Source organism: Notolepis coatsorum (assembly GCF_963971535.1).
Source record: "Notolepis coatsorum genome assembly, chromosome: 17".
NCBI classification, from domain to species: Eukaryota; Metazoa; Chordata; class Actinopteri; order Aulopiformes; family Paralepididae; genus Notolepis; species Notolepis coatsorum.
The window spans coordinates 65,784,527-65,797,898 of record NC_140181.1 but is presented as its reverse complement, the minus strand read 5'-3'; the positions used below and the strand labels follow the sequence as shown (position 1 = coordinate 65,797,898).

General features: G+C 43.9%; 1 protein-coding gene across 1 annotated transcript in view; it reads right to left on the bottom strand.

Moving 5' to 3' along the window:
- Nucleotides 1-11,998: 11,998 nt before the first annotated feature.
- kcnc4 (potassium voltage-gated channel, Shaw-related subfamily, member 4) overlaps nucleotides 11,999-13,372 on the bottom strand; it is a 109,813-nt gene continuing 108,439 nt past the window's right edge. The window contains exon 4 of the mRNA XM_084333841.1: nucleotides 11,999-13,372. This exon is cut by the window's right edge and continues 758 nt beyond it. The gene's annotated coding sequence lies outside the window, so the exon portion shown is untranslated.

Genomic DNA, 13,372 nt, shown 5'->3' with positions numbered 1-13,372 from the left:
CAAAGGGGTGGGGTTAACCAGGTAGTAGGTGGGAAAGAGATAGGAGGATGAGACATGGGGGGCGGAAGGGGGGAGGCAGGGGAAAGGGGATTGGATGGAGGGAGGAAGGGTGAGACAAAAGGAATGGCTAGAAGGTAACAGTGTATTGGAGGGGGAAGGCCAGACAGATTTCTACCACACCACCTATACTATAGTCTATCCTTCTTCTGCTCAACAGTGCTGAAGACCCTTTGCAACAGTGTTGTTAACACGTAATTTATATAATATATGGAAACCACTTATTTGTAATGGAGATTTTTGTACGTTATATTTTATCCATATAATATACAGTGTAGTTCCTAATGCACACCTTGATGTCACTACTGTGCTGACTTTTCAATTGGAAGTGCTTCAAGGACAGAACTCACCCCATTCCTTAACTAGCTATACATGTGCTCATTATGACAGGACATAAATGGTAAATGACTGCATTTATATAGCGCTTTTATCCAAATCGCTTTACAATTTGTTCCTCACATTTTACCCATTCACTCACACATTCACACACACAGTAAATTTCGCAGAGTAAATTTTTTTCAGTTTGAGTAAAATGTACTCAGTTTGAGTAAAAATTACTCTGTGAAATGTACTGTGCACCGACAGCAGAGGCAACCATGCAAGGTGCCAACCTGCTCATCGGGACGCCTAAATATTAAAGGCAACCAACTTATGTCTAGCCACGCCCAACTTGCGTCTGGCCACGCCCCCGCGGCGACGCGGCAGCAGCAGAGCAGAGCTCTGCCGCGGAGCTCTGTCGCGGCAGCATTATGTAGCTGTAATCCCCCCTTTTTTAACATCGACAACTAGCTCAACTTTTTTTTTTTTTAACGTGCATTCTTTCGCCGGTTAAGTTTAGGCATGTTAACTTTAAGCATTGTTTCGGAGTTGGTTAAGGTTAAGGTTAGGCATTGTTTCGGAGTTGGTTAAGGTTAGAAGTAGGGATGCTCGATATTCAAGTTCAAGTTTCTTTAATAGTTGTCATACAGAAGTACAGAATACTTTTATACAAAATGCTTCTTACTGTTACGCTCCAGAGACTGTGCAAGACAAGATAAGTATGAAATAAAATAACATAGTATAGCATGTAAATTAGAAGTAAAAAAAATGAGGTCACAGTGTTCAGTATAGACATATGTACAATGTTCAATGCAGAATAGACGTAACTGAGTTACCATATAATATACAATACTATGCAGTGTACTAATATCCAATACTATATAGTGCAAGGCAGAAATGGGATGAGGTGCAATTTAGGTACAATTTACAGTAGGTGTACGAGTTGTAGTGCAAATCCTTTATCAATAAATTTAAAGTGTGTTTGTGTGATCTAAAGTGTGGAGAGTGGGTGCTGCAGTGTGTTGTTTGTTCAAGTGAGTGTGTGTGTGTGGGTGTGTGTGCTGTGTGCATTTGATGGTTGTTGCATAGTGTTTATTGTTCGTTTAGCAGCCTGATGGCCTGGGGATAGAAGCTTCTTCTGAGTCTTTCTGTGCTCGCCTTAAGACTCCGGTATCGCTTGCCTGACCGCAGCAGTTCAAAGAGGCAGTTGTTCGGGTGGCTCGAGTCCTTAATAATTCTCTTAGCCTTCCCCCTGCACCGCTTGTTGTAAATGTTCTGGAGGGTGGGAAGCCCCCCTCCAATTGTGCGTTCGGCTGAACGTGTCACTCTTTGTAGTCTGCTACGGTCTTGTGCAGTGCTATTCCCAAACCAGGAGGTGATGTTGCCAGTCAGTATGCTCTCTATTGTACATGAGTACATGTTGAGCGTGATGGATGAGGAGGTGCAGTTGCCTGCTCTTACCACCTGGGGTCTGCCCGTCAGGAAGTCCAAGACCCACTGGCAGAGGTCATAGTTCAAGCCCAGGTCCCTGAGCTTGGCTATGAGTTTGGAGGGGACTATGGTATTGAATGCTGAGCTGTAGTCGATGAACAGCATTCTCACATAGTTCCCCTGCCTCTTGTCCAGGTGTGATGCTGCTGTGTGCAGCACATGGGCTATGGCGTCCTCCGTGGACCTGTTGGGGCGATATGCAAATTGCAGGGGGTCCATTTGATTTGATTTGATTTATGGAGGTGAGGGCCACAGGGCGGTAGTCGTTGAGGCAAGCGGGCGTAGATTTTTTGGGTACAGGGATGATGGTGGACTTCTTCAGACAGGTGGGGATGACAGCCTGTTCCAAGGACAGGTTGAAGATGTCAGTGAATACCGGGGCCAGTTGGTCGGCACAGACTTTTAGGACGCGGCCGGGGATGCCGTCCGGTCCTGCTGCCTTCCTGATATTCACTTTTTTAAAGATCCGTCTCACCTCATGCTCTGTTACCCTGAACACTGAGTCTCCATCAGCAGACCCCCCCCCCCCCCCCCCCCCCCATTGCCGTGGTTTGTAGGCTGGTGTTGTTATTCACAGCCTCAAACCTCGCATAGAAGGAATTAAGATCATTTGCATTTGATATTGGCTTTTTTACCGATACCGATATTCCGATATTGTCCAACTCTTAATTTCCTATACCGATATCAACCGATATCAACCGATACCGATATATGCAGGGTTTCCCTGTCCAAAAAACTGAATCATTTCAGGTAACTAATAATTTCACTGGATATATATATAACAAATATTGTTATTGTTTTTTTTTGTTTTTAAACCGATACCGATATTTTCCGATATCACATTTTACTGCCGATATCGGCCGATAATATCGGTCGGCCGATAATATCGGACATCCCTAGTTAGAAGGGTTAAGTTTAGGCGCTGTTAAGGAGCTGGTTAAGGTTAGAGTTTGTCTTAGAGAATGGCAATATTCTTTCGGAGTTGGTTATGGTTAAGGTTAAGGTTAGGCATTGTTTCGGAGTTGGTTAAGGTTAAGGTTAAGGTTAGGCATTGTTTCAGAGTTGGTTAAGGTTAGAAGGGTTAAGTTTAGGCGCTGTTAAGGAGCTGGTTAAGGTTAGAGTTTGTCTTAGAGAATGGCAATAGACAGCCTATTTCCGCGCTGCAGCGCGAGGCAATAGACAGCCTATTTCCGCGCTGTAGCTCTCTCGCGCTGCCGCGGTCACATGGGCGTAGTGGCCAATCAGAGAAACGCTAAACACAAGTTGGTTGCCTAAAATATTCACGCCATCAGGACCCTTCGACATGCTGCCCGGGAGGAGCGGGAATCGGACCAGGAACCTTCAGATTCGCAGACGACTGCTCTACCCCCTGAGCCACTGTCCATCTGTTTCGATTGCAAATCACCATGTGGCACCGTTCATACGCACTAAAAGATGTGTTAGGAACTGGAGACTACTGCAATAGGACACCTTCTAAATTATGGTGGGAAGCTTCCTCCCACACAAAATGTCTTCACACCTCTAAACAAGGTTAAAGGTGAGAGGTCAAAGGTGAAGTGAGAGTCCAGTGTTTCTTCCTACCAACGGGAAGTCACACGTTAGCCACTCTGGGAACTCCGGTTGGATGCCACGTGGTCCCGGCTATGGGGCTGGGGTTGAGTGCTTTTCCATGGCAACTGTGTTCAATATTGTCATGACAACCCTCGCTGGGAGGGTAAAAATAAAACGGGAAATGCTGGGAAACAATGAAGGGGAATAAAACGGAGATGACATAAACTCTCTCTTAACCCTGACACACTTACTCCCAAGCCCCAAACTACCACCCAAGCGCTGAGCTTGTATCATGAGTCACAGCCTGGTAATCTGTCAATCACAGAGGCATATTTCCTTTGCCCCCGAGCACGGAGCCATTCAGGTGCTGAACTATCAAGATACCGACTGCTTGGTTCCGATAGAGGCATCAAAAATGTTGCACGGAAAGGATCCACGTGACGTCGGTCATCACTTCCACTGAGCAAAGCGAGGTATAGGAGACGCGTTAGTAAGATGATATTCTCTCTTGAAGAGGTAAACTCATTTATAGTAGATGTTGGTTGAAAGTCATGTCTCTAATTTTACTTAATCTTACTTTCATGTTTTTTTTATTTTATTTTTTTAGCTTTATTGGTCAGACATGACCGACAGAGGAGAGGGAGAACGGGAGAAGATGTGGGGGAGGACATACGACAAATCCGTCCGGCATAGGTGACAGCAGTGTTTACACGTTGGGGGAGCTGAGGAGGCGTACAGAAGGGAGGTGGCGGAACTGGTGGCCTGGTGTCAGGACAATAATCTCTCCTTGAATGCAGACAAGACCAAGGAGATTATTATTGACCCACGGAGGAGGAGTGTACAGTACACACCTCTGTACATAGGTGAGACGGAGGTGGATAGGGTTAAAACCTTTAAATTCCTCGGTACCCACATCAACGAGGACCTCACCTGGGCTCACAACACCCAACAGATAATAAAAAAATCCCACCAACGACTGTACTTCCTAAGAAGGCTGAGAAAATTTGGCATGCCACCCAAAATTCTCAGCAACTTCTATAGAAGTACGGTTGAGAGTGTCCTTACCAGCTCAATCACGGTCTGGTATGGAAAATGCACTGCTAAGGAGAGGGAGGCACTCCAGCGAGTGATTAAAACTGCTCAGTACATCTCTGGAGCAGCCTTCCCCTCACTACAGGACATTTACTCTACCAGGGCCACCTGGAGAGCACACAACATAATTAAGGACAGCACACCCCCCCAACACAGACTCTTCAACCTCCGGCAGGCGATAATAGGAGTCTGAAAGCCAGAACTACGAGACTGACAAACAGTTTCTACCCACTGTTTAAATTAAGTATTGTGTGATTTTGTGTGAAGGGCGGACTAGCAAAGTAAGATTTTCATTGTATGGCAAACTGTCTGTTTAACTGTGCATATGACAATAAACAATCTTGAATCTTGAATCTTGAATAGTGCACCTGCTCCAACTCCAACTTCCTGCTTTACACTTCCTGCTGTGACTCCACTATAGACCACCGCAACACTTCCAGGATTCTGAAATCGGGGAGGAGATAGCAGGGGGAGCATATGAATGAATGTGGATGAGAGCCTTGATGTAAGTGGTTGCAGCTACGGCCATTTAGTGGGATCATTTTTTCATTATCCTGTTCGGCTGAAAGGACACTGGCCACCGAAGCTCCCCCCTCTGATGGATTCATTCGCGCGTCGCCTCGTTCAGACTCCGTTGACAATCTGTGCATGCGTATGGGGAGTAGGTGCTGAAAAAGAGACTTGATCTCGGCCGATTTAGTTCTGATCGATTAGGAATGGGTCGCGCCGTGTTCAGGAGATTCAGGCGCATAACAGTCTATTGCATCATGTCTCTAGCACCCCCACAGTCGTAGCTGCAACCACTTACATCAAGGCTCTCATCCACATTCATTAATTTGCTCCCCCCGCTATCTCCTCCCCGATTTCAATGTAACGCGGAATAGACTAGGCAGAATTTCAGAAAATGTGCTTGTATAAAGTGCTGAAGGCATTTCGTGTTTATTTTCGGTACACAACATTTCTAGGGGTATTAAGGGGTGCTGAATCCAAATATGCTGTATACCAAGCTCAAAAATGTCAAATAAGGCCTCAAAATTGAGAAATCCAACATGGCCGCCAGCACCAGGCCCTCTCTCCACAAAAACAGGTGCTAAACCCACAGTTTTTATTCTACTGACATGAAACTTTGCACAGAACATCTGCACCTATGGAGGAAGAAAGTAGGAATATAGCTGGGGTGCAACCATGAGTAACAGGGTGTTTTTGACTGTCTAACTGTAATCTTTGTATAGGTGAGGATAAAAAAAATGACATTTCTTCAGTGTTTGCAGGAATACTACAGCAATTTGGTAATACCTGTACAGTGTTGGACACCAACATTAGAATCCCCCAAGTCTTAGCTTTCTTCAGGTACCAAGTTTATGAAAGTAGCTCTTATAAATCTGGATATATAAGCATTTTTAATGTAAGCATGCTGTTTTAGGCGAATTTTCTAAAAATAAATGGTGGGGCTTAATGAGTTAAGGATGACTACCCAAGGTACAAACCTGAATTAAATGTGCTTTTGTAAGTTTTCTTACATACATCAACAAGGACGTAGTCACACCGGAGATTCAAGAATCCATACTTGGCGCAGAACACCTTGGACAGGCACAACTGAACATGTTTGTGGACAAACGTTTGTGTGAACCTCCAGATAGTGACCAGCACCTGAACCTGAAATCACCCATTCGAAAGAACAAAGCCAAGACATTTGCCTCTTTGTATGAAGTTGTGCAACTTTCCAAGAACAAGCAAAACACCATCAAAGTGGACAGGCAGATTCTACAAATGCTCATCACAGCTTACAGAGCAGGTCGTAAGGTAGACCTTGACAATATCCTCCAGCATGAGTTCATGCCCATCCCGCCATCTCTGGCCACAACTATCGGGAGTCTACATTCCACCAACAAGTCTGTGTTAGCAAATAATACTGACGAAACAAGTTAAAACCCCTGCAGATCTTACCCTTCAGGGACCTAGCTGCCTGGTCATTGATGGCCAAGCTCTGGTAATGGCACTCGGAAAGCCACCCGACACTACAACATTTGGTGACTATGCCAACAAGTTCACTGACACCGTGTTGAAGATGGGAGCAAAATACCAGAGGGTAGATGTCGTCTTTGACAGATACCATGACCAATCCATCAAAACAGGCACAATCTGAGAAAAGTGCTGCCAAACGTCTACCAGCATGTGACTTGTTCTACCAGAGGCGGGAATATTTTAGACCATTGCTACTCGCAATTTAAGAGCGGGTACAAATCACATGCTGCCAGTCCTTTCGGCAAGTCAGATCATGACACCATCTTTCTTGTACCGCAGTATAAACAAAGTCTCAAGCGCATTCCTGTAGTATCGCGAGAGGTGAAGCGCTGGACGGTGGCGTCGGAGGAGACACTCCAAGCGGCACTAGAATGTACAGACTCAATAATTCCGCGATAACACAGATAATATTAATGACTACACGGAAACAGTGCTGGACTTTGTTTGTACTTTGGTAGAAGAAACAATCCCCTCTACCACAATTAGAGTTTACCCAAACCAAAAGCCCTGGGTAGACAAATCCGTCCGTGAGGCTCTGAAAGCGCGCACCTCAGCATACAATGCCAGGCTTGTGACAGGCAACATGAATGACCACAAGGTGGCGAGATACAATGTTAGGAGGACAGTAATAGAAGCAAAAAGGCGCTACAGGGATAAAATTGAACTTCAATATGAACAAGCTGACTCTAGAGCTATGTGGCAGGGCCTCAGAACGATGACAGATTACAAAGGCACCTCCCTCAAACTGAACAGTGACATCCAACTGGCAAATGATCTCAATACCTTCTATGCGAGGTTTGAGGCTGGGAATAACAGCACCAGCCTACAAACCACTGCAATGGAGGGGGGGGGGCTGCTGATGGAGACTCAGTGTTCAGCATAACAGAACATGAGGTGAGGAGGACGTTTAAGAAAGTGAATATCAGGAAGGCAGCAGGACCGGACGGTATCCTCAGCCGCGTCCTAAAAGTCTGTGCCGACCAACTGGCCCCGGTATTCACTGACATATTTAACCTGTCCTTAGAACAGGCTGTCATCCCCACCTGTCTGAAGAAGTCCACCATTATCCCTGTACCCAAAAAATCCAAGCCTGCTTGCCTCAACGACTACCGCCCTGTAGCTCTCACCTCCATAGCCATGAAGTGCTTTGAGAAGCTAGTGAAGGGCTACATCTGTTCCTCCCTCCCCATCAACCTGGACCCCCTGCAATTTGCATACCGCCCCAACAGGTCCACGGAGGACGCCATATCCCATGTGCTGCACACAGCAGCATCACACCTGGACAAGAGGCAGGGGAACTATGTGAGAATGCTATTGATCGACTACAGCTCAGCATTCAATACCATAATCCCCTCCAAACTCATAGCCAAGCTCAGGGACCTGGGCTTGAACTATGACCTCTGCCAGTGGGTCTTGGACTTCCTGACGGGCAGACCCCAGGTGGTGAGAGCAGGCAACTGCACGTCCTCATCCATCACTCTCAACATAGGGGCCCCCCAGGGCTGTGTCCTGAGTCCCCTCCTCCACTCCCTGTACACACATGACTGTGTGGCACAGCGGAACAACAACACAATCATCAAATTTCCTGACGACACAGTAGTGGTGGGCCTGATCTCTGCAAACGACGAGAGGGCCTACCTGGAAGAGGTTAAGGTTCTAGCGGGATGGTGTCAAGAGAACAGCCTCTCCCTGAACGTCAGCAAAACAAAGGAGATGATTGTGGACTTTAGGAGGTCGGGGGTCAGGGACTACAGCCCCCTCAGCATATCCGAGGACTTGACATGGACCACACACATTGACAGTGTTATCAAGAAGGCACGACAACGCCTCTACTTCCTTAGGCGCTTAAGGAAGTTCAGCGTGAGTCAGAAGATCCTCAAGAACTTCTACTCATGCACAATAGAGAGCATCCTGACTGGCAATATCACCTCCTGGTTTGGGAATAGCACTGCACAAGACTACAGAGAGTGGCCCGTTCAGCCGAACGCACAATTGAAGGTGGGCTTCCCACTCTCCAAGACATTTACAACAAGCGGTGCATGGGCAAGGCTAAGAGAATAATCAAAGACTCCAGCCACTCAAACAACTGCCTCTTTGAACTGCTGCTGTCAGGCAAGCGATACCGGAGTCTCATGGAGAGCACAGAGAGACTCAGAAGGAGCTTCTATCCCCAGGCCATCAGGATGCTCAATGAATGAACAATGAACAATAAGCAAACCATCAACACACCCACAGCGCACATACACTCACTTAAATAAACAACACACTGTAGCACCCACTTTACCACTTTAGACACACTTTATATTTATATTATTGGTAAGGAAATTGCACATCATTCTCATTCCTTATTGCACCTCACCACTACAAGGCGGCACCACAAGCTAAGCTATACCTCACCATTTGTGTACCAGCTGTACATACTGTATATATAGATACACTGAACAATTTTGTTGTTTACACTTGTTTACGTACTTGACTTCTTGACTTTCTATTTTATACTTATTATACTTATTTAATACTATCTTGTTATTATCTAGCACACTCTCAGGAGCAACACAGAAAAAAACATTTCATGCAATGTATTCTGTATGCTGTATGACAACACTAATAAAGAAACTTGAACATTCACTTATATTGATATGGTAAAATAATATTTTTATTTTATTATATTAGAATCTATTCTATTCTATTCAGGAAAAGTGGCATTGGATGAATCATGCAACTGCAAGACACCTGTGACACCTGCCTGAATACGATTGATGACTGACAATAAATTACTGTACCTAAGCTACTACGCATATTAATGACTATCTAATTTGCATAAATGGCATGTTGATAAAAAATTCAAGAGAAAATAGTTTGATGAATAAATCCATGACCTGGGATCATCCTGCTTTTCTTTCTTATTTGGTTGATGAGTTATGCATCAATAACGACCACAGTTTCTGCTATAAATATGAGTTTCACGCAACATTTTTACAACTGATCTAAAATTAGGATATGATTTTAAATTCATCATGTATGCAAACATATAAAAACACATTTCATTCATGTTTCTACCTTGTTTAGTCAAAAAGATATGCACTTAAATAGATTTCAGCCTGGCGCTGGCGGCCATGTTGGATTTCTCAATTTTGAGGCCTTATTTGAAATTTTTGAGCTTGGTATACAACAGATTTGGATTCAGCACCCCTTAATACCCCTAGAAATGTTGTGTACCAAAAATAAACACGAAATGCCTTCAGGGTTATGATTTTCTGAAAATTGACCCTGTCTAGAAGTGCAGTGGTCTATCACCTCCACTACCATTATTTGTAATATTTGCAACAATGTATATCCTTCTACCACTACACTGTGAACTGAATGTGCAACTGAATGTGTACTGTTAGATTGTTTATTTTAGCATTGAACTATTTCTTTGTGATGGTAGAGCTATGTGTAATCATGACATATAGTTCTACCAAATTAGCGCCTTCCACTGCCGATATTTCAGAACAGAGATTGCTTTGGCCCAAATTCATCAGCGATAATGAGTTAGTTATGCCTCATTCTGGTAAATTAGTTTAATGTCGGTTTGTGGTGGAATTTCCCTTCCACAAGTGGGCCTGTCATTCATGTTGACTTGTAGTACATAAAGTCCTTCAGTTCCACTGTTCTCAATGTATCTGACAGTATCTTGTGCGCTCGTAAAACTACAATTCCCATCCCTCTGGCGAATACATGATGCATTAAATATAACTGAATGTGACCCTAGATCTACAGATGTGCTCACATGGCTTAAGAGTTATGGCGCTTGGACTCCACAAAGTAATTTGGCAAATACAAGCTGGCAATGATCTGTTGATCTGTATTGTAAGAACTACAATTGAATTTTAAACGTGATAATCATTGAATCAATCGCATCATGTATTGAATCAGCACCTTTGGTTTGTTAGAAGACTGCCTGCTTTGTCAGGAAGCCAGTGTGCTTTCATGCTCACACTAAGGCAGACTTGATGTTAGTGACTCACCAGTGTCACTTTGTCCTCCCCAGTCACTTCCTCGCTGTATATCAAAACCTCCTCATGGACAACAGCAGTAATGATGATCTGGCCTTGAGCTCTGTGTGTGTGTGTGTGTGTGTGTGTGTGTGTGTGTGTGTGTGTGTGTGTGTGTGTGTGTGTGTGTGTGTGTGTGTGTGTGTGTGTGTGTGTGTGTGTGTGTGTGTGTGTGTGTGTGTGTGTGTGTGTGTGTGTGTGTGTGTGTGTGTGTGTGTGTGTGTGTGTGTGTGTGTGTGTGTGTGTGTGTGTGTGTGTGTGTGTGTGTGTGTGTGTGTGTGTGTGTGTGTGTGTGTGTGTGTGTGTGTGTGTGTGTGTGTGTGTGTGTGTGTGTGTGTGATGTGTGTGTGTGTGTGATGTGTGTGCTTATGTGATGTGTGTGCTTATCTTAAGTGTGACTCCACATCCATGAAAAACAGAGATTCTGCAGAACGGTAATTAGCGTTGCCTGTCATCCCAAATCTCCATGGAGATGTTGTGCGTGTTCCATCTACTCCTTCAGTATGTAATCAGAGGGCACTGGGGGAGCAGGAGGCACGACCAGGACCTCCATTACATCACTTTAAGCAAGCGCAAGATGAACAATACAAACAGTCGGCCGGGTGTCCCTGTGAATAGGCACGGTTCACAAAGCAACACCTGACACGCGTACAGCACTGTGTGGGTAAATGGAAAGAGATGTGGACGGTATGGTACAAAAAACAGTTGAATCCTTTGAGGAAGGCTACTAGAGGAAATGCTATATTATATATACAGTATATTCTACTAACTGATCCATGGTACATTGATCTAATGCATTACTGGACACTCACTTAAAGTCACACGCCAACGTTATGGGAGCTGTTGGCCAAATACATCTCTTTCAAGATAGGCTAGTGGTCCGTATCCTCTTCTGTGCATTTGTGCTAAGCTAGGCTAGCTTGCAGCCAGTGTAACGGAGGTCCGTGAGTATATACACAGTCACGATAAAACGCGCGTGTTGAGAAGTGACTGTGGCAGTAAGCGGGCTGCGAGTTAAACTCACTTCCCCATAACAGGGTTAATAGACGCATAGGTACGGTACCCAGGAGTGAATTCACCTCTTAGTGCAGCGGTCTATGTCGTCGCCCGCGGAGCGGGAGACCCGGGTTAAACTCTCCCTCGGGGCATCAGCATTTAATACACAACGCAGAGGAGTCCGATACGATCTGTCACACCAGGATAGCTTTCTACTGAACGCACAGGGAGGAGATTGGTATCTACTGAGAAGACGGTAACATCACCAAGACAAATGCCAGCGTATCCGGTGAGTGTTTCTAAATTAAAAAAAAAATTATTTCGGGTTAGAAGTGAAATAAGACAACTTTATGACTTGGCAGCTTCAGGGGATACGTTTTATTTTTATTTTGTATTCCTGCATAGAAACACATGCCTACATGGTACAAGATAAGCCACTGTTTTGTGATGGACACACAACATCAGACAGCTATGTTTCACTCCACCTACTCCAAAGCAAAGACTGCTTCTTTCCCCCCTCTGTCCATTAGACAACAGCAAACATGGGACAGGAGCCTGAAAAGGTGAATAGAGTTGAACTATCAAAAGTTTAATTTGATCAGAATATCAAATATCAAATAATAAATCAAAGCAAAATAAAATATTAAGCCTATTATTTTGATTCAAAACAATAATATTTTATTATGCTTTCATTTATTGATAGGATATTTAATATCCTGATTGTAACATGTACTGTATGTCGTATACATAGGGAGGGTTCAGTGTATAGTACTGTGCTACATAAAACTGTGCTTTGACATAATTACAGACGTCTGTGTCAGCATCAAAATGGGGCCGATATCTAACAAAGATCAAATGAACCTTTTCCATTTGTTTATTAAACATAAGGCAACTACGGTCGACCGCGAAGAATATATATATTAAGTCACCAGAGAAAAAGAAACCATACTCCTTTTTAAAACCCCTTACCTGTAGGTAACATGTAAAAGGATTTTTTATATATAATCTCACACAACTCTGAGTCAACATGTTAAGGAACAAATTGAACACATTACTGCACACATTTAAGCTCCATTACTTAACATCATAGGCACAACTGGAACTGATGCCACAGTATGTATCTTTACAATACATTCACTAATGATGGTAATTAAGAATCGACGGTGTAATCTAATCTAAGAGCCTACTTTTGGTCCCTTCTCAACCAGTAATGACGCATAATGGTACACAGCTAAATAGCTAATGTAATAGAAAGACAATAGATTTATTTTCTCTCTCTCTCTCTCTCTCTCTCTCTCTCTCTCTCTCTCTCTCTCTCTCTCTCTCTCTCTCTCTCTCTCTCTCTCTCTCTTTTGTACAAGGATTACAGACACTGTCTCTCGACAAACGTTGCATCTGTGTTCAGTGTTACGTACTGTAGCACTCGCAGGACAAAAATGGCAGAGACCGACCTGTTGGGATGAAATCAAAATGAAGGTGAAATTTGGATCCATTTTGTCGAGAATTTGTGTCAGAACAACAATATCAAATTCTAATCTAATCTCGGTTCACAGACGGTAACCTTTTGACCTTACAATGCCATATTCACATATTTATGCTGTTTCTTTTTGTCAACATGTACAACATTTATGAATACAAGGTGGAAATTGAACTGCTGTATCAAAGTTAGCATTTTCAAAGTTCCAAAAAGAACTTGAACTAACCATACCTGTACACTTATCTTCCCCACCCAGAAAAACCCTGTCGTTCACGAATGTATCATAGTAATATCTCATGAACAAAAATATTGCCAGGTGATCAGGGCT